Here is a 23,492-nt window from a genome sequence, read left to right as displayed (position 1 = left end):
GAGAGAGAGAGAAAGTTAAGTTCAGTTTTATGGGTTATTTTTAGCTTTACGTAACACAGAACGATATCCTGTCCAGTACCTAATCTACTTAATATCCAGCCTTAACAAGGGACCTTACTCAACAAATAATAATAATAATAATAATAATGTTAATATTATTATCATTGAAATATTATTGTTATTATTATTATTATTATTATTTAGAGCCACCAGTACCTCCCCAAATACAAAGGCACAGCGCTTTGTCCAGTCAGTATAATGATTAACTTCTCTAAGATGACAGGATACCTTTAGGTGACTATTGGATTTAAAGATAACGAATTTGCATGCATATATATCAGTCTGGACTAATCATCTGTGTGTGTGTGTGTGTGTGTGTGTGCATATCCTTCTCTATCTTCATTCAGCTTCGTAATATAGTTTGTGATGTACTTGATGAATTGTGCTATAAATATTAGTTGAAAACTCTTGTTCATTTTGAGAGTAAAACAATGATGTATGCTGCATCTGTTTGCAGCTGCACAAAAGAAGACTGATTTTCCTTTACAGTTTCTTTACAAAACAAATTTAATTGTGAAGTTTAAGTGACAGTACAGGGTTGTTTTTTAAAAAATGGAATATGTCTTTGAATATTTTCACACTGATACTTTTAATACAGCCATTCTTTTAATTAAAAAAAGGGATTGTAAAGAACGGGTTTTTCTCAATCAAAGCACATTTTACCTGAATTTCTGTCAAGTAAAATTTCATAATCCACAAATCCTTAAACTCCGCCTACCTACAAGAAACTGTCAGTCAGATTTTGGTAATTCGCAACTGGCCGCAATGCAAGTCTTTTCATAGGAAATATATGTACCTTTACACAGTGAGACATACATTAGGCTGACACAGTCTAATGGTTATATAAACGTCACATAAATATAGTATGTACAAATGATCGAAGCCTAAGATTGAGTGCTCATCATAATAAATACACGTCTAAACATGTACACGACATGTTTCTTCACATTCCTATTCGGGAGTAGATGATAATAATGTTATTATAAATAATAATCATTAATAATAATAATGATAATAATTAAAGATTGAACAGGTTTTTTTGTGTAAAATTCAAAAATTGTTAAACATCGGGTCAGAATCATAATAAAATATTCATAGAGAAAAGCCATGTTGTCTTGACTGGCAGGACGAATTTGAAACAACAACAACAAATATTATTACAACTGCGCATACAGATACAAATACAGGGGGCGCTCTACAGATATTATGAACCCACCAGTAAATCCCAAGAGTAACATCCACCTTTTTTAAACCCACCAGTAGCTCCCCAAATACAAAGTCACAGCGCTTTGTCCAGTCAATATAATGATTAACTTCTCTAAGATGACAGGATACCTTTAGGTGACTATTGGATTTAAAGATAACGAATTTGCATGCATATATATCAGTCTGGATTAATCATCTCTCTCTCTCTCTCTCTCTCTCTCTCTCTCTCTCTGTGACTGTGTACATATCTTCTTCTGTCTGCATTCTGCATCATAATATAGTTTGTGGTGCACCGGATGAATTCCAAATGAGGATAACAACAGTGTTACATTATTAGTGTTCGTTGAATATTTTTGTATATTTTGAGTGTAAAACAACAGAAGACGTTGCGTCTGTTTTCAGCTGCACTAGAATAAGTCTGGTTTTCTTTTACAATCTTTTTACAAACAAATTTTACCTTAGACGTTTTAAACATTGTTTTACAAGGAAGTTGATTTGTCTACAATAATGTATAAATAAAACATTAGGTATACACATGACATAATTTTGCTCTTTTTCAGTCAAACCCTTGTGTCAGCATTGTTTTGGATTGAAGGCTTACTTTACTTGGAGCCAATAACTCTCAACGACAATCTGTTAAAACGAAAAAATGGCCACTGGAGGACAGAAAGAAAATGACTGCAGTCTGATTAATGTTGAGGGAGTGACACTGGAAGACCGTAAGTGTTCTATAAGTTATATATAAAACCCATTTGCTTTTTAATAACCCGTCAATATATACAAGTTTTTGTGTTTTTGTTGTTATGTTTTTTCTATCAAACTATACCCAGTAGAAGCAATATATATTTGATCACGAAACGTTCAAAAAGTTTTTAAATTTAGAAGACATACTTCTGTCTCTTCTGATACCTAAGATCTGACATACTTAATGGAATATGTCAGGGCATATTTTCATACACTTTTGTTATCTTATGTCTGACATAATGGAATATTTCAGGGTATATTTTAATACTAATTTGTTATCTAATGCCTGACATATCTAATGGAATATGTCAGGGCCTATTTTCAAACTCTTGTTATCTAATGTCTGACATACTAATGGAAAATGTCAGGGCCTATTTTCATACTTTTTTGTTATTTAATGTTTGACATACTAATGGAATATGTCAGGGCCTATTTTCATACTTTATTGTTATCTATTGTCTGACATACTTCATGGAATTTGTCAGGGTATATTTTCATACTCCTTTGTTATCTAATGTCTGACATACTTAATGGAATTTGTCAGGGTATATTTTCATACTTTTTTGTTATCTAATGTATGACATTCTAATGGAATATGTCAGGGTATATTTTGATACTCTTTTGTTATCTAATGTCTGACATACTTAATGGAACTTTTCAGGGTATATTTTGATACTCTTTGTTATCTAATGTCTGACACACTAATGGAATATGAACCGACCGATAGCGATGGCTACTATGTGATAGCTAGAACGAGACTTCCGGTGTCAATGTTGACAGGTGTAATCTTCCCATCACAATATTAGGTCTTGTTCTTTGGTGGCGCTCTACAGTTTCGTATTTTTCATAGTTCTAGATTTTTAAAGAAAAGAACTTTCCAGTTTTTCCTCACTGGTTTTATTGGTTATATATATATATATATATATATATATATATATATATATATATATATATATATATATATATAAGACCTTTCACATATTAGGTTTTGTTAAAATAACGTTTAATTTCCTTCATTTTGGTGTATGATTGATGGGTGTAATTAGTGGAGCTGGATACGAACAACGGTATACTGCAATTATAATTAGAGACCAATAATTCAATGATATGGAGCAGAAGCCCGACATTATTTTTTGTCTAATTCCGTCTGTCAGTAACTGGAAGATCTTGCTCTGATTTATAGCAAAATAACACAATATTATATTCATGATATTATTAGGACAAAATAACACCATATTTTATTCATTAGATTATTAGGAAAAAATATTTCACCTATTAAAAAAATCACTTTAAATAAAAAAACAAATCCCATGAAAGTTAAATGGCCAGTACATTAAAGTACATGAATTGGCTACATGGACGTTAATTTTTGTATAAGTTGCAATCCAAAATCATAATTAAAGTGGGATGTTTATGGTTACATTATAGATAATACTGTGGAAAACATCATGCTGACAGTAGAGAGCCTATTGATAAAAATAGGAAGTGTTGATACTGAAGCCTACAATTTTCTAGCTACACTATTGACATAATAGGAAGTATTGATACTGAAGCCTACACCTTCCTAGCTACACTATTGATATAATAGGAAGGGTTGATACTGAAGCCTACACCTTTCTAGCTACACTATTGATATAATAGGAAGTGTTGATACTGAAGCCCACACCTTTCTAACTACACTATTGACGTAATAGGAAGTATTGATACTGAAGCTTACACATTTCTAGCTGCACTATTCATATAATAGGATGTGTTGATACTGAAGCCTACACCTTTCTACCTACACTATTGATATAATAGGAAGTGTTGATACTGAAGCCCACACTTATCTAGCTACACTATTGATGTAATAGGAAGGGTTGATACTGAAGCACACACCTTTCTAGCTACACTATTGATATAATAGGAAGTGTTGATACTGAAGCCCACACCTTTCTAGCTTCACTATTGACGTAATAAGAAGTGTTGATACTGAAGCCCACACCTTTCTAGCTACACTTTGATATAATAGGAAGTGTTGATACTGAAGCCCACACCTTTCTAACTACACTATTGACGTAATAGGAAGTATTGATACTGAAGCCTACACCTTTCTAGCTACACTATTGATATAATAGGCAGTGATGATACTGAAGCCCACACCTTTCTAGCTACACTATTGATATAATAGGAAGTGTTGATACTGAAGCCTACACCTTTCTAACTACACTATTGACGTAATATGAAGTATTGATACTGAAGCTTACACCTTTCTAGCTGCACTATTCATATAATAGGAAGTGTTGATACTGAAGCCTACACCTTTCTAGCTACACTATTGATATAATAGGAAGTGTTGATACTGAAGCCCACACCTTTCTAGCTACACTATTGATGTAATAGCAAGGGTTGATACTGAAGCACACACCTTTCTAGCTACACTATTGATATAATAGGAAGTGTTGATACGGAAGCCCACACCTTTCTAACTACACTATTGACGTAATAGGAAGTACTGATACTGAAGCCTACACCTTTCTAGCTACACTATTGATATAATAGGCAGTGTTGATACTGAAGCCTACACCTTTCTAGCTACACTATTGATATAATAGGAAGTGTTGATACTGAAGCCCACACCTTTCTAACTACACTATTGATGTAATAGGAAGTACTGATACTGAAGCCTACACCTTTCTAGCTACACTATTGATATAATAGGCAGTGTTGATACTGAAGCCTACACCTTTCTAGCTACACTATTGATATAATAGGAAGTGTTGATACTGAAGCCCACACCTTTCTAACTACACTATTGATATAATAGGCAGTGTTGATACTGAAGCCTACACCTTTCTAGCTACACTATTGATATAATAGGAAGTGTTGATACTGAAGCCCACACCTTTCTAGCTACATATTGATGTAATAGGAAGTGCTGATACTGAAGCCTACACCTTTCTAGCTACACCATTGATATAATAGGCAGGGAAACTTTGAGTAGGATGCCAACATCCGGGCAAGATATTATGTCAGTGAGGGACGTAAACGTTAAGCACACTTACTCAACAAGTGAGAAAATGTTTAGTCGACTTGAGAATTTAGGTAGAGTTCAGACAGAAAACAAGTACGTTCCCGAGAATCGAAGAAATATTTCCAGTCTTACAAAGAATACGTATACGTAACACATTCACATACGCTATTAAGTAACTAAGACATTATTTGTTTTTGTTTTTCTGTTGTTTTTGTTTTTTAATAGGAAATGTTTCTGAAAGTTCGATTTTGCCCGAATCTCTTTGACAATTCATTTGTCCAACGTGTTGGCATAAGTGACAGGTGTCAAAGATTTGATTAAAGGCCTAAAAATTTAATTATATTTATAATCATAAATTAGTAACAGATACGACATTTTTCTAAAAGATATTTTAAAAATAAAACTGTTTTGTTATGACTGACGAAAACACGCTGTTAATATCATTAAAGCCGTAGCAAGATTCCTCGGGAATTCCCGTATATTCCTTATTGACGGAAAATGCCGACGTACCGGTAGAGTGAAAATGGATCATGGTACGTACCACCGGAACAAAGCAAACCGGTATACCGGTAATATCAGGCACCTCTATAATTATGGTTATAGGGTATACAGCTTCGCCTTGTTTCAGATGTGCACTAATAAAAACCAAATAACAAAACTCCAGCTCCCCTTCGTCATTTTCACTTCCTGGACTTCGAAGGTAAATTGTAAAGGGAGCAGTAACTTCTTTTACTTTTTATATATGTTGTAATCTAATTCAATGCACGTTCAGAAACTAGTATTGTCTAGTCTGGCAAAAATTCGTTTTCCCTATTTAATAACTGCTAAAGTTAGTGTGCTTCAGACTACTTCAGGCTGATTATTCGAACACTTGGGTGCAGTCATTGTAGTTAGCTGACTCCGTAGATCATGTTCAATTTGTACAAGTAATAAAAACATTATACAAGGAAATTTCAGTCACAAACATGAAAATAACATGTTGTTGTTGTTGTAGTGTTTAACGCCATTTTTCAGCACACGATAGGCTATACATGGCGGCCAGTATTAATGGCGGAGGAAGAACCCTGAAAAACCCCGGGAAGAACCACCGACCCACGAGAAGCTACTGGCAGGCTTTCCCACGTACCCACGCTAGCCGAGCCTTGGACTCGAACCCACGCAGACAGAGGTGAGGTGGCAGTGATCCGTAACGGAGAGCGCTTTAGACCACTCGGCCACTCGGGGCCCCTGAAAATAACATAGAAGTATGCCAACAACATCTTTCGTGCATGTTGAAAATGCAAATAACTTCACCTTATATCTGTCATCCATTGTGCATGATGCAAATGCAAACAACTTCACCTTATGCCTGCCACTCTCTCAGAAGTACATATCTTAAGTGTGCCTCACTGCAGAGTTTAAAGACTTATTTACATTTAAATTATCATAATCGTGAGAGTTATTTCTTTGAATTAATGATATCCTTAAAGCCAATGTATTATTTCATAGATTTGTTTAGTGAACAATAGCAGTTCCTTATATTGTACCATAATATATGTTATATTCATCAACTACGTTTTTCCACTTTAAAATTAGAATTATCCCCTGCATTATATGCATCCACGACGTGAGATAACAACGTCGAAGTTTATTGAAACGCGTTGGATGTAGGAGATCTTTCATTATACTAAAAAGAAAATTCAATTATGAGAAAATACTCCCAACTGCTACTTAAATATTGGAATTTCCTGTGTTGTTTAACTATCTAAAAAACAGAATTTTTAAAACTAATATTCACAATATACTTGATACCCTGTTTGGTTCTGGGTAAGGACAAAGACATATATGAACATATTTAATACACTCTAGGGGGATTGGTAAGTGGAAAGACATTATGGGGTGCTGGGTATGTGGAAAGGCATACTAGGTAGGGGTAACGACGTACATAAACACACGTAATGCTCTGTAGGGTATTGGGTAAGGGGAATGACATCCATGAACATGCTTAATATCTTATAGGGTGCTGGGTAACGGAAAGATACACGTCATCGTCCTTAATACCCTGTAACATGCTGAGTAAGGGAAAAGATACACGTGATCGTCCTGAATACCTTACAACATGATGGGTAAGGGAGAAGATACACCTGATCGTCCTGAATACCCTACAACATGATGGGTAAGGGAGAAGATACACCTGATCGTCCTTAATACCATGTAACATGATGGGTAAGGGAGAAGATACACGTGATCGTCCTGAATACCCTACAACATGATGGGTAAGGGAGAAGATACACGTGATCGTCCTTAATACCCTGTAACATGATGGGTAAGGGAGAAGATACACCTGATCGTCCTTAATAAACTGTAACATGATGGGTAAGGCAGAAGATACACGTGATCGTCCTTAATACCCTACAACATGATGGGCAAGGGAGAAGATACACCTGATCGTCCTTAATACCCTGCAACATGATGGGTAAGGGAAAAGATACACCTGATCGTCCTTAATATCCTGTAACATGATGGGTAAGGGAAAAGATACACGTGATCGTCCTGAATACCCTACAACATGATGGGTAAGGGAGAAGATACACCTGATCGTCCTTAATACCCTGTAACATGATGGGTAAGGGAGAAGATACACGTGATCGTCCTGAATACCCTACAACATAATGGGTAAGGGAGAAGATACACCTGATCGTCCTTAATACCATGTAACATGATGGGTAAGGGAGAAGATACACGTGATCGTCCTGAATACCCTACAACATGATGGGTAAGGGAGAAGATACACGTGATTGTCCTGAATACCCTACTACATGATGGGTAAGGGAAAAGATACACCTGATCGTCCTTAATATCCTGTAACATGATGGGTAAGGGAGAAGATACACCTGATCGTCCCTAATATCCTGCAACATGCTGGGTAAGGGAAAAGATACACCTGATCGTCCTTAATATCCTGTAACATGATGGGTAAGGGAGAAGATACACCTGATCGTCCTTAATACCCTACAACATGATGGGTAAGGGAAAAGATACACCTGATCGTCCTTAATATCCTGTAACATGCTGGGTAAGGGAAAAGATACACGTGATCGTCCTGAATACCCTACAACATAATGGGTAAGGGAGAAGATACACCTGATCGTCCTTAATATCCTGTAACATGCTGGGTAAGGGAAAAGATACACGTGATCGTCCTGAATACCCTACAACATAATGGGTAAGGGAGAAGATACACCTGATCGTCCTTAATATCCTGTAACATGATGGGTAAGGGAAAAGATACACGTGATCGTCCTTAATATCCTGCAACATGCTGGATAAGGGAAAAGATACACCTGATCGTCCTTAATACCCTACAACATGATGGGTAAGGGAAAAGATACACCTGATCGTCCTTAATATCCTGTAACATGATGGGTAAGGGAAAAGATACACGTGATCGTCCTTAATATCCTGCAACATGCTGGGTAAGGGAAAAGATACACCTGATCGTCCTTAATATCCTGTAACATGATGGGTAAGGGAGAAGATACACGTGATCGTCCTGAATACCCTACTACATGATGGGTAAGGGAGAAGATACACCTGATCGTCCTTAATACCCTGTAACATGATGGGTAAGGGAGAAGATACACGTGATCGTCCTGAATACCCTACAACATAATGGGTAAGGGAGAAGATACACCTGATCGTCCTTAATACCCTGTAACATGATGGGTAAGGGAGAAGATACACGTGATCGTCCTGAATACCCTACAACATGATGGGTAAGGGAGAAGATACACGTGATTGTCCTGAATACCCTACTACATGATGGGTAAGGGAAAAGATACACCTGATCGTCCTTAATACTCTGTAACATGATGGGTAAGGGAGAAGATACCCCTGATCGTCTTTAATATCCTGCAACATGCTGGGTAAGGGAGAAAATACACGTGATCGTCCTGAATACCCTACAACATGATGGGTAAGGGAAAAGATACACCTGATCGTCTTTAATATCCTGTAACATGATGGGTAAGGGAAAAGATACACGTGATCGTCCTTAATATCCTGCAACATGCTGGGTAAGGGAAAAGATACACCTGATCGTCCTTAATATCCTGTAACATGATGGGTAAGGGAGAAGATACACCTGATCGTCCTTAATACCCTACAACATGATGGGTAAGGGAAAATATACACGTGATCGTCCTTAATACCCTGCAACATGATGGGTAAGGGAGAAGATACACGTGATCGTCCTTAATACCCTGTAACATGATGGGTAAGGGAAAAGATACACGTGATCGTCCTTAATATCCTGCAACATGCTGTGTAAGGGAGAAGATACACGTGATCGTCCTGAATACCCTACAACATGATGGGTAAGGGAAAAGATACACCTGATCGTCCTTAATATCCTGTAACATGCTGGGTAAGGGAAAAGATACACGTGATCGTCCTGAATACCCTACAACATAATGGGTAAGGGAGAAGATACACCTGATCGTCCTTAATATCCTGTAACATGATGGGTAAGGGAAAAGATACACGTGATCGTCCTTAATACCCTACAACATGATGGGTAAGGGAGAAGATACACCTGATCGTCCTTAATACCCTGTAACATGATGGGTAAGGGAGAAGATACACGTGATTGTCCTGAATACCCTACAACATAATGGATAAGGGAGAAGATACACCTGATCGTCCTTAATACCATGTAACATGATGGGTAAGGGAGAAGATACACGTGATCGTCCTGAATACCCTACAACATGATGGGTAAAGGAGAAGATACACCTGATCGTCCTTAATACCCTGTAACATGATGGGTAAGGGAGAAGATACACCCGATCGTCCTTAATATCCTGCAATATGCTGGGTAAGGGAGAAGATACACGTGATCGTCCTGAATACCCTACAACATGATGGGTAAGGGAAAAGATACACCTGATCGTCTTTAATATCCTGTAACATGATGGGTAAGGGAAAAGATACACGTGATCGTCCTTAATATCCTGCAACATGCTGGGTAAGGGAAAAGATACACCTGATCGTCCTTAATATCCTGTAACATGATGGGTAAGGGAGAAGATACACCTGATCGTCCTTAATACCCTACAACATGATGGGTAAGGGAAAAGATACACGTGATCGTCCTTAATACCCTGTAACATGATGGGTAAGGGAGAAGATACACCTGATCGTCCTTAATACCCTGTAACATGATGGGTAAGGGAAAAGATACACGTGATCGTCCTTAATATCCTGCAACATGCTGTGTAAGGGAAAAGATACACGTGATCGTCCTGAATACCCTACAACACGATGGGTAAGGGAAAAGATACACGTGATCGTCCTTAATATCCTGTAACATGCTGGGTAAGGGAATAGATACACGTGATCGTCCTGAATACCCTACAACATAACGGGTAAGGGAGAAGATACACCTGATCGTCTTTAATATCCTGTAACATGATGGGTAAGGGAAAAGATACACGTGATCGTCCTTAATATCCTGCAACATGCTGGGTAAGGGAAAAGATACACCTGATCGTCCTTAATATCCTGTAACATGATGGGTAAGGGAGAAGATACACCTGATCGTCCTTAATACCCTGTAACATGATGGGTAAGGGAAAAGATACACGTGATCGTCCTTAATATCCTGCAACATGCTGAGTAAGGGAGAAGATACACGTGATCGTCCTGAATACCCTACAACATGATGGGTAAGGGAAAAGATACACCTGATCGTCCTTAATATCCTGTAACATGATGGGTAAGGGAGAAGATACACCTGATCGTCCTTAATACCCTACAACATGATGGGTAAGGGAAAAGATACACCTGATCGTCCTTAATATCCTGTAACATGATGGGTAAGGGAGAAGATACACCTGATCGTCCTGAATACCCTACAACATGATGGGTAAGGGAGAAGATACACGTGATCGTCCTGAATACCCTACAACATGATGGGTAAGGGAGAAGATACACGTGATCGTCCTGAATACCCTACAACATGATGGGTAAGGGAAAAGATACACCTGATCGTCCTTAATACCCTGTAACATGATGGGTAAGGGAGAAGATACAACTGATCGTCCTTAATACCCTGTAACATGATGGGTAAGGGAGAAGATACACGTGATTGTCCTAAATACCCTACAACATGATGGGTAAGGGAAAAGATACACCTGATCGTCCTGAATACCCTACAACATGATGGGTAAGGGAGAAGATACACGTGATCGTCCTGAATACCCTACTACATGATCGGTAAGGGAGAAGATACACGTGATTGTCCTGAATACCCTACTACATGATGGGTAAGGGAAAAGATACACCTGATCGTCCTTAATACCCTGTAACATGATGGGTAAGGGAGAAGATACACCTGATCGTCCTTAATATCCTGCAACATGCTGGGTAAGGGAGAAGATACACGTGATCGTCCTGAATACCCTACTACATGATGGGTAAGGGAGAAGATACACCTGATCGTCCTTAATATCCTGTAACATGATGGGTAAGGGAGAAGATACACCTGATCGTCCTTAATACCCTACAACATGATGGGTAAGGGAAAAGATACACCTGATCGTCCTTAATATCCTGTAACATGATGGGTAAGGGAGAAGATACACGTGATCGTCCTGAATACCCTACTACATGATGGGTAAGGGAGAAGATACAGGTGATCGTCCTGAATACCCTACAACATGATGGGTAAGGGAGAAGATACACGTGATCGTCTTTAATACCCTGTAACATGATGGGTAAGGGAGAAGATACAACTGATCGTCCTTAATACCCTGTAACATGATGGGTAAGGGAGAAGATACACGTGATCGTCCTGAATACCCTACAACATGATGGGTAAGGGAAAAGATACACCTGATCGTCCTTAATACCCTGTAACATGATGGGTAAGGGAGAAGATACAACTGATCGTCCTTAATACCCTGTAACATGATGGGTAAGGGAGAAGATACACGTGATTGTCCTAAATACCCTACAACATGATGGGTAAGGGAAAAGATACACCTGATCGTCCTGAATACCCTACAACATGATGGGTAAGGGAGAAGATACACGTGATCGTCCTGAATACCCTACTACATGATGGGTAAGGGAGAAGATACACGTGATTGTCCTTAATACCCTACTACATGATGGGTAAGGGAAAAGATACACCTGATCGTCCTTAATACCCTGTAACATGATGGGTAAGGGAGAAGATACACCTGATCGTCCTTAATATCCTGCAACATGCTGGGTAAGGGAGAAGATACACGTGATCGTCCTGAATACCCTACTACATGATGGGTAAGGGAGAAGATACACCTGATCGTCCTTAATATCCTGTAACATGATGGGTAAGGGAGAAGATACACCTGATCGTCTTTAATACCCTACAACATGATGGGTAAGGGAAAAGATACACCTGATCGTCCTTAATATCCTGTAACATGATGGGTAAGGGAGAAGATACACGTGATCGTCCTGAATACCCTACTACATGATGGGTAAGGGAGAAGATACACCTGATCGTCCTTAATACCCTGTAACATGATGGGTAAGGGAGAAGGTACACCTGATCGTCATTAATACCCTGTAACATGATGGGTAAGGGAGAAGATACACGTGATTGTCCTAAATACCCTACACCATGATGGGTAAGGGAAAAGATTCACCTGATCGTCCTGAATACCCTACAACATGATGGGTAAGGGAGAAGATACAGGTGATCGTCCTGAATACCCTACAACATGATGGGTAAGGGAGAAGATACACGTGATCGTCCTGAATACCCTACTAGATGATGGGTAAGGGAGAAGATACACGTGATTGTCCTGAATACCCTACTACATGATGGGTAAGGGAGAAGATACACGTGATCGTCCTGAATACCCTATTACATGATGGTTAAGGGAGAAGATACACGTGATCGTCCTTAATATCCTGCAACATGCTGGGTACTGTGAGAGACACACATGAACATACGTTGGGGATGACGTCTCCATTTAATTACAAGGTTGACGATCGATATGCAAACATGGTCCCTGAGCACATTTAAATCCAATTTAGGGGGTCGCTAATAGTGCCCTTTATGTATTACACACTGATTAGGATAAAGGGGTGTCATAGTGAGTTAATATCTGTGTTTCATTGGTCAGCCGGATATAATAAAGTTTTAACTGTGGATAATATAATAAACATTTGATATAAAATAATGCTGATAAACACTCATTTTTTCATGGAGAACACAACATTTTTTGCGAACATTATCACTTTTCCTTGAAAAAAGTTTATCACGAAAATCTCAAATTTTCACGAAGAAAGTAACATTGTTCGTGATCGAAATATTGCACCAGTGTGTACAGCCATTTTGTGAAAGATATTATTTTCAGAAAGGTTTGCATCGACACGAATAAACCTACTTTTTACAAGAAATGTTAAATTATCAACGTAGAGTAAGTCAAGAAATCCAGAAGTAACAATAGTTTGCCAAATTTATCCCAATTGCGAACTAAATTTGACCAACAGAAAAGGCCCTCATGTGCCAAAACAGCTTTTGTTACATTAGTCCAGTCACGTGATACTTGCTAATTGTAATCATTTTTTAAGATACAATTGCAAAGTTCTATAGCGCATTTACCGAGATGGAGAAGACAGCGCAGAATCATACCCCCACACCCTTGGTCCGTCTACACACTTGTGCTCCACTAAACTTGAGGCAAAACATGAAGACAGTATTGGTGCCATAAAAGTTATAATGAACTGAGACTCATGCAGGAATTTATTTTGTATCATCCAGTTAATTATTAACAGGTTATTAATTGACACAGAGTGATTTATTAATAGAATCCCTCTCAATGCATCGTTGTTTTCGGCACATACATACATAGCGACTTTGTCCTTGGATTATATTGTATGATTTTGACTTTGTCCTTGGATTATGTTGTATGATTTTATGACAGGTACATTCATGGTGAAGTACATGCAAGTACAATGTTATAACAGGTACATCCATAGTAAAGTACACACATGTTCGATTTTATGACAGGTACATTGATACTGAAGTACATGCATGTATGATTTATAACAGGTACATTCATACTTAAGTACATGCATGTACGATTTATAACAGGTACATTCATACTGAAGTACATGCATGTACGATTTTATAACAGGTACATTCATACTGAAGTACATGCATGTACGATTTCATGACAGGTACATTCATACTGAAGTACATGTACGAGTTTATAATAGGTACATTCATAGTGGAGTATATGCATGTACGACTTTATGACAGGTACATTCATATTAAAGTGCATGCATGTACGACTTTATGACAGGTACATTCATATTAAAGTACATGCATGTATGACTTTATGACAGGTACTTCCATATTAAAGTACATGCATGTACGACTTTATGACAGGTAAATTCATTGTGAAGTGCATGCATGTACGATTTATGACAGGTAAATTCATATTAAAGTACATGCATGTATGACTTTATGACAGGTACATTCATATTAAAGTACATGCATGTATGACTTTATGACAGGTACATTAACATTAAAGTACATGCATGTACGATTTATGACAGATAAATTCATTGTGAAGTACATGCATGTACGATTTATGACAGGTACATTCATAATCAAGTCTCACTAAATGGTCTGAGAAGATCAACCAGGAAGAGCACCTTCCAAACAAAATTACAAAAAATATGTCTGCAAACAGGTCATAACCCCAATGAATGCACAAACCAGAAGGTACAAAAAACAACTACTTCAATAACAAATTACGCTAGCAAAGTTGCTAGTAGTCAACCAATAACCAACAGTGACATTGACACACAACTAAGTAGATTAATACAGGAAATAAGAAAAGAGGAAAAGGAAGGGGGAGACAAAACTGATATCTCAGTAAATAACGAACTCATGACCTTACCAGAAATTGACGTAACAGAGATAAGGGACAAGTCACCTACCCCTGAATGGGAGATAATCTTAAGTCCCAATAAAACAGAAAATACAATCTCCCATCAAGGGTAACCCAATAACACTGACTAATAGAGGTTCTCTCACCTACAAGAGGAGGAAAACACCTTGGGAGACGAGAAGGAAATAACGGAAAGTGAAGAGTCAGAAGTGAGCATGAAACACCTGACCTCTACTCCCATACCAAAATTGAGACTAAAAAAAGAGGAAAGCCTTCTCCAGGTCGAGTTCATCCCAGGAGAGAGGCAAAAGTGATATAGAACATAAAAGTCCACAGACAATTTATGAGAACAAGGAGGATAAGATCGGGGGGAGGGGAAAAGAAATTGAGACAGGAAAGTGACAGTGAAGACCAGAGTGAAGTGGACAGTGACAATAAAGACTACAGTGAATATGACATTATGACAGGAATGGAAAATGAAACTGACTCAAAACTGACGGAACACGACAATGGAACGGAAATGGATACAGAAAATACCACAGAACAAACGAGTATAGACAGGACAGAAGACAATACAACGGAGGAAGGTACTCCAACATATATAATAAGGGGGGGATCCAGCGTCCCCTCAAACAAAAACAAATTAATTATTCAATAAACTAACATACATACTATAATTTTATAACTATATTTTAAATAATAATCACGACATAACCCAAATCCGGCAACCAAGAAGGTAAATGGAAAATGGAGGGAAAAAACTTCCGTGTTTCATCTATAAATGTAAATGGGATTAATAAGGATAAACTAATTAAATTATGTAATGAAACCAATAATGACATTCTATTTATACAAAAAACACATAATGGGTTCACTAAAAAAATTAATGGCACTATGTGAAGATAAAACGAATGGTGTACTGATTTTAAATGGTTTTAGGGGGAAAGATGTAAGAGGAGGGGTAGCAACATTTATTAAAAATAAAAGAGGATTAAACTGGAAAAGGGAAAACGAACGAGAATTTTTTAAAGGGAGGATGATCCGTATTATAATAGAAGATGTCCACTTTTTAATGTATACATGCCCCCGAACAAATATCGTAAACAACAATTTTTAGAAAATTTATCTAAATACATAAATACAGCAGCAAGAAGAAGAGGTAAGAAAAAAACAACAGCAACAACAGCAAGAAGAAGTAGCAGCAAATAAACAAGAGGGTGAAAATCAAACGGTCACGGTACTGTTGGACATTTTAGCGGAGTTAAGAAGTCTGAAACAAATGTATCAGACTTCTTTATTACGACCGAAGAGAATACGACCTTCCGGAGCTAAACACGTCAACCCTGTGACTAAGCCTACCGTACCACCCTTAGTGATTTCAACCAAATCATCATCATCAACGTTACGCAGTCCAGAAGTAGGCCTTGGCCGTGGCAAAGGCTTAAGGCAGTTAAAGTTGATTGTTTAAACTCACCCCTACACCAAAATAAAAAGGCCCTTTTCAGGGCCATCCACATTTCTCGAAAAGAGATAGCCTTTCAATTTGCCAATAACTCAGAAAAAAATAAACCAACCCATTTTACCCCCTATAGTACGAGTCTTTGTATGAGTGCGTGAGTGTAGCTTCTTAGTTTAAAATCAAAACTCAAAGACACTTACCTTATATCATTAATTTATTCTTTTATCCATTGTTACAATCCAATTCACAATTCACAACACAACACTTTAATTTAAAGTTCATTGACTTCTTCTGTCTCCTTGTTTAGTCTCTCTGTTTTTTGAATTTCTTCACCGTCACACTCTTTTCCTCTTCTTCCTCGCTTTCTTCCCTTCTTCTTTTCTTCTCCTGTTTCTTTTTCTTCACCTGTCTTCTTTCTTCCTCAGAAGAATCCCTTTCTTCCTCTGAAGAATCCCTCTCTTCCTCTGAAGAATCCCTCTCTTCTTCTGAAGAATTCCTCTTTTCTTCTGATTCCTCTTGTTTCTTTTTTGGGCAATCTGGAGACCAATGTCCTTTTTCTTTACAATAATAACAGGTATCTTTACTTTTGTCTTTTTTAGCCTCTGTTGTTTTTCTTTTTTGACGGTCTGGACACTCTGAAGACCAATGCCCTTTCTTCTGACAGATATAGCAAGTATCTTGACTTTTATCTCGAAAGGAAGGAGAGTAGTCCGTGGGCTGGTCTGAAGAGAATTTTCTAATGACCCCTCGCAAAGCTCTGACGAAACGTTCGATTTGGCTAGTCTCTTCCATCGTTGTGCTCAGCTTGAGAGTGAAATGAATAGTGAAAGGACAAGACACACACCCTTTTATATACGCTGGTCTGCTATGACTATAAATTAGTCTATGGTGTTTAAACTTGAGTCATTTGACGTTTTGCACTCAAGATGAAACGATCCTATTCATTTGAGAAGAAAGAAGAAGAAAGTAAGAGGCAGAAACGTGATCTATCGCCTCGTACCAGGGCTGAAATCTTGGCACAAATTCATGCCAGTGATTTTGAAGAGGACATGAGTGAACCAGAATTTGAAACCTCTAAACCAAGTTCACCACCCTTAGTCAACCCTGAAAAATACTATTCCATTCGAGAGACTGAAAAGCGCTCCTCTAGAAAATTTAGAACCACGGCATACAAATACACGGTGAAGTTTAAAGATTTCAAGGCTGAAGTGCCGTTAGAGAAAGCAGAAGTGTTCATCACTGGGGTGTGGGATTCTTTGCTCACCGCACTCAAGCGACAATGTCAACCCAAAGAAGACGATCGCTTGAGACTTTCCATACAACACGACGGTTTGAAATCCCCTGTTTGGATCGAGTTTAGCACCCCTGCAGAATTGACTGCTTCCAAAGTCATGGACAAGATTCAACACGTACAACAATCTAATGATCAGTTTGACATCACCGATGGTAAAGCCACACTGGACATGACCCACGTCTCTCCTCCTCAAGGGACTGGACGCAAAAAGATGTTATTGGTGGACGACCTTCGCAACACCAAAACAAGTCTCGTCCGAATTAACAACTCTCAAGACCAGATGTGTTTAGCCCGTGCCATCGTGGTGGGACGAACCTATGCCAACAAGAACGACACGGTAGAATGGAAAAGAACCTGGGAGAACATTCGAAAATCGAACCGAGCCAAACAACGAAACGAAGCAGAACTGCTGTTACAACAAGCCGGACTGTCCAAAGACACACCCTGTGGCATTCCTGAGATGCAAAATTTGCAAGATGCCCTAGCTCCACGATATACCTTGAAAGTGCACCCTCAAGAAATGCGCGGGCCTCTGTTGTTTCGAGGCCAAGATTTTAAGGATGGAAAATACATTCATGTTTATTATCACGATGACCATTTCGATACCATTACCAGTATCACTGCATTCCTGGGATACGGTTATTACTGTGAGAAATGTGACCATGGTTATAACAATCGAGAGCAACACAAGCATTGTGGATTGAAATGCCCAGGATGTTTCGCCTCTCCACCCTGTCTGAGCTAAGAACCAGTGCCTTGTTCAACTTGTCTGCGCACGTTTGTCAGCCCTACCTGTTAACAACAACATTTGAAGACGCAAGGTTCACAGCTGAAATGTGCTTGTCAACTCCTGAGATTGTGCCCTACGTGTGGACAAGGCATACGTACCAATAGTGCCAAGGCACACGTATGTTCAGGAAAGAAAAAATGTCACATTTGTCACCACATCGTGGACTTGGAACATCAATGTTACGTGCAAAAATACCAACCCCATCAAGAGGAAGAGGACGGTCACAAGAAGAAAGGCAATTTCATCTTTTTCGATTTCGAATGCATGCAAGAGACCGGCATTCACATTCCTAATTTCTGCATGGCTCATCGAGCGTGCGAGAAGTGCATTCAAGAACCTATCTTCAGTCATTGCCCTCACTGCAGCAAGATTCCCGGAGGGCGTGAAAAAATCTTTCGGGGACCGAACACGTTAGCCGATTTTGCCCAATGGGTGTTAGACCCCGTCGACAAGACCTGGAGCCAAGAGGACATCGAACGTTACGGAGATTGTCATCGTCATGCCACGGTGATGGCTCACAATTTCTCCGTATACGATGGACAGTTTCTTTTGAGATACTATACGAAACAAGGCATCGAGCGTCCTAAAGTGACTTTGAACGGAGCCAAAATCATTTCATGCAAGTGGGACAAGTACAGTTTAAAGATTCGATGAGCTATTTGGCCATGCCTTTGAGTCGAATGCCTAAAACGTTTGGAATGACAGAAATGGCTAAAGGGTACTTTCCACACTTTTTCAATACGGAAGCCAATCAACACGCCGTTCTACCCCATTTACCTGAGGCTCACTATTACGACCCCGACAACATGCGTACCGAACAACGAGAAGCTTTCTACGCTTGGTACCAGGCTTACGCCTCAGACCCTTTCGACTTTCAGGAAGAAATGCTAAAGTATTGTCGTTCCGACGTGGACATTTTACGTCGTTGCTGTGGAAAATTTTGAGAACTGTTCATGGAACACGGAGGGGTCGATCCTTTGAAAGAAGCTTGCACCATTGCCAAAGCGTGTTCCTTAGTGTATCGACAACGATTCATGCCTGAAAACACCGTGGCTGTCATCAGCCCTCAAACGACCCACTTTGTCAAACGTCAATACTCGGTCAAAGCTTTACGTTGGTTACATTACTTGTCCGACAAGGAAGACAAGTGGATTCAGCATGCCCGCAACGGAGGGGGTGAAAAGACCATCGGAACGTATTCGGTCGATGGCTGGGACTTAGAAAACCCCAAGATCGTGTACGAGTTTAACGGTTGCTTATTTCACGGATATCCCGTCTGTTACCCTGACCATAGCACTAAAAATCAGTTTTTACAACGGACCATGGAAGACTTGTACCAGGACACATGTCAGCGGCGCTTAAAGTTGGAACAGCAAGGATACCAAGTGGTGGAAATGTGGGAACACGAGTACGATCACCGTATGAAAACCGATCGCGAGTTTAAATGCCTTGTGGAAAGTTACCAGTTCATGGACCCGCTGAACCCGAGGGATAGTTTGTACGGAGGAAGGACCAATGCCACCTGTTTGCTGTACCAAGCCGACGAAGAGAAAGGAGAAGAAATCAAATACTTGGACGTGTGTTCGCTGTATCCCTACGTGTGCAAATATTGTCGCTTTCCTGTAGGGTACCCGCAATTGCTGACGGAACACATCGACCTGGTCAACATTCGACAATACGAAGGCTTGATCAAGTGCAAAGTTTTGCCTCCCACGAACCCATACCATCCCGTGTTACCTCACCATTGTCAAGGCAAGCTGATGTTTCCCTTGTGCCGTACTTGTGCCGAAACGTGCAACCACGATTAGCCTTGTCAGCACATGCAGGAAGAAAGTGCCTTGACGGGAACCTGGGTCAGTGTAGAATTGTTCAAAGCTCTGGACATGGGATACCAACTGTTAGAAGTGTACGAAATTTGCCACTTTCCCAAGACACAACAATACCACACGGGTGACCCCAGTCACAAAGGCATTTTTGCTGACTACGTGGATGCCTTTTTGAAACTGAAACAAGAAGCCAGCGGCTTTCCTTCCTGGTGTCACACTCCCGAAGACCAAATAAAATTCAAAGAGAAATATTATGAACATGAAGGCATCACTTTAGACCACATCGAGAAAAACGAAGGCAGGCGATCGTTTGCCAAAGTGATGTTAAATTGCTTGTGGGGTAAAATGGCACAACGACCGTGTTTACCCAAGACGGAATATTTGACAGAACCTTTCCGCTACTTCCAAATGACTCACGACAAAACCAAGTACATGAAACACGTGGACGTCGTTCGCGAGGATTTGATCTTGGTCAATTACGAAGAAGATCTGGACTTTGTACAAGACGACCCTTTTGGAAATGTCATCATTGCGGCTTACGTGACAGCTCATGCTCGCTTAAAATTGTACGAAGCATTAGAACTGTTAGGGGAACGCGTCCTGTACTTTGACACGGACAGTTGCAATTACATCCATCACCCGAGTCAACAGCACCCTGACATCGAAGGAGACCGTTTAGGGGCCTGGACAGACGAGCATCCCGACGACAAGATTCTAAGTTTCGTCAGTGGCGGTCCCAAAAATTACGGCTACGAATACCGGGACAAACAAGGAGAAGTGCATACGACGTGCAAAGTGAAAGGACTGACTCTGAATTATCGTACCAGTCGAGTGGTCAACTTTGGGGTATTGAAAGAAGCCTTGCAATCGGGAGAGGATGGAAACTTTAAAGTGACCACCTATCAACCGAACAAGATTGTACATTTACCCACTCACCACATCGTCAGTCGACCCTTGGAAAAAGTCTATCAAATCGTGTACCAGAAGCGAGTTCGACTTCCCAATCATTTCACCTTACCGTATGGACACGTTGGTATAAAACATTGGTTGTAAGAGGATAGTCACCCACTAGAAAGATGACTTCGCCACAGCAAGAATCGAGTGAGAAACCCGATGAGAACTCCAAGTTCAACCCCTACCATTTTCCAGTCTTCTTACCTGACTATTGTGATTGTGCCCGTCGATTGGACACGTCTCAGAAATGGCCTACGGATAGGGAAGGATTACCTTCTTCACATGTTTTAGCTAGAACAGGATTTGTCTACTTGGGACCTGAGTCAGGATTGGGATACGAAGTACAGTGTTTCGCTTGCGGACTGAAGTTACGAATGGATCTATGTATCTATAAAGATTCAGCTATTCTGGAACATACTCGATGGTCTCCGCACTGCCCTTACTTTCTATGGCCTTTCCACCCATCACACTACGGTACAATGTTGACGGTACCTTAGAGACGGTACCTTCCAAAACAAGACATAAAAAACATAAAAAAGGAAAGATGTACAAGCTGGAGACTGCATTGCGACTAGTATAAAAAGGGGCTATGGTCAAGATCGATAGTTCATTGTGACTACTAAGACCGAGTGAACAAGATGAATACTTTCAGAGAAACACAAAACAAGTTGTTTAGAAAGGCACAATTCAAGTGTGGGGCTTCTGAAGTGGAATGCGATTGTGAGCCTTGCAATGGGTACGATGCTGTACGTTGTGACCTGAGCGATGCCGTAAAGCATCATGGGAACTTTGTTCTCACTGCCCCTATCATGGAAAGTGATGCTGTGCGTGTCAAACCTGAGGGATGCGAAAGTGATGCCGCTCGTCCTCTTGGACATTTTACTGGGTTTCGTTTTAAAGGGGAATGTTCACCTTCACGTCTACCCCCCTACGGATGTCATCCAGCCCTGAGCAAACTCCTGCCCATGTCACTCAACCCTCATCGAAACGAACCTGTGAAAGACGAATATTCGTTTCCTGTGCGTTTGTCGGAATACTGCGACTTTGAAAATCGTCTTCAATCGTTCAAAGGAAAATGGCCTAAGTATCTGGGAGGACCGACCCCCGAAGAATTAGCCAGAGCCGGATTGTTCTACTTGGGCGAAGGAGATAAAGTCAAGTGCTTCAGTTGCGGTGTGTCACTTCACCACTGGGAACCGCAAGATTCGGCCTACGTAGAACATGCTCGATGGTCACCGAATTGTCATTACTTACCCTTAGTGGGACCGAGACATTAAAGTAACTCACCATGTCGTTGACGAAGAAGAAGAAACCAGTTTGGCTAGGAGTCAAATGTTGGACATCATCGAGACCAGTATTTAAACTTCATTTCAAAAACGATATTGAATCATTACCTAAAGAACTGCAAGAGAAGATTTACAAAGAAGTTTGGCAGGGACTTGCCAGAGTGAAATCTCAATGGGTGACTGTAGAACTTTTGTGCCGAGAAATTCACAAGAGGAAAGTGAAAAAAGTCAACCAGTGTGTTAGATTTCTTTGGGTCAAGTGTGCATTCGTCCTATTGTATTACTCTAGACCGTTTACATCAAAAGAGTTCAGTGACATTCTTGGACGTTACCCTGCATGGCAGTGGTCAGAAATTACTCACGATGTGGATTACTTTTGCTCTAGGAGAAGATTGTGAATTGTACGGACTGACCTATTCATGGATACTTTACAAGAGAACATTTTGGGCTTGCCTGAGGAGTTGAGAGAAAGGATTTACCGAGAGCTGGTCAAAATACAAGTCAAACGTAAAGAACAATTGCATCCGTTACGTCACCAGATCTTTAACCACTGGTACCTGAATGGTATAAGAGAACTGATTCGTCAGAAATTATTTCAGTGGTCAGACCTTGTTAGTAAGTTAGTGAATGAACGAAATGTTAATCATTTTGGTTACTTCGAGATTCACCTAGAGCAACGCATTGAGGAAGACGAGGTAAAGGATTACCAACATATGCTACGTGGAATCTACTTAGTGGAAGAGAAAACTTCAAATCGAAGTTTGAACTGTAGGTTACAGTATTTTAGATTTCCTTCTGGAGAACGAAGATGTCTGGGTAGAATGTACGTGTATTGCTTCCGAAACAAAGAGTACAAAAACAGGAATCCATGCCATGGCTTATGTCACAAGTGATTGAACAGATTCCGTGGAAGGAACTCAATGAC

The sequence above is a fragment of the Sinohyriopsis cumingii genome, chromosome 1 (genome assembly GCF_028554795.1).
Source record: "Sinohyriopsis cumingii isolate HCF-2022 chromosome 1, ASM2855479v2, whole genome shotgun sequence".
In the NCBI taxonomy this organism is placed as follows: Eukaryota; Metazoa; Mollusca; class Bivalvia; order Unionida; family Unionidae; genus Sinohyriopsis; species Sinohyriopsis cumingii.
Note: the sequence above shows the minus strand (reverse complement) of the source record.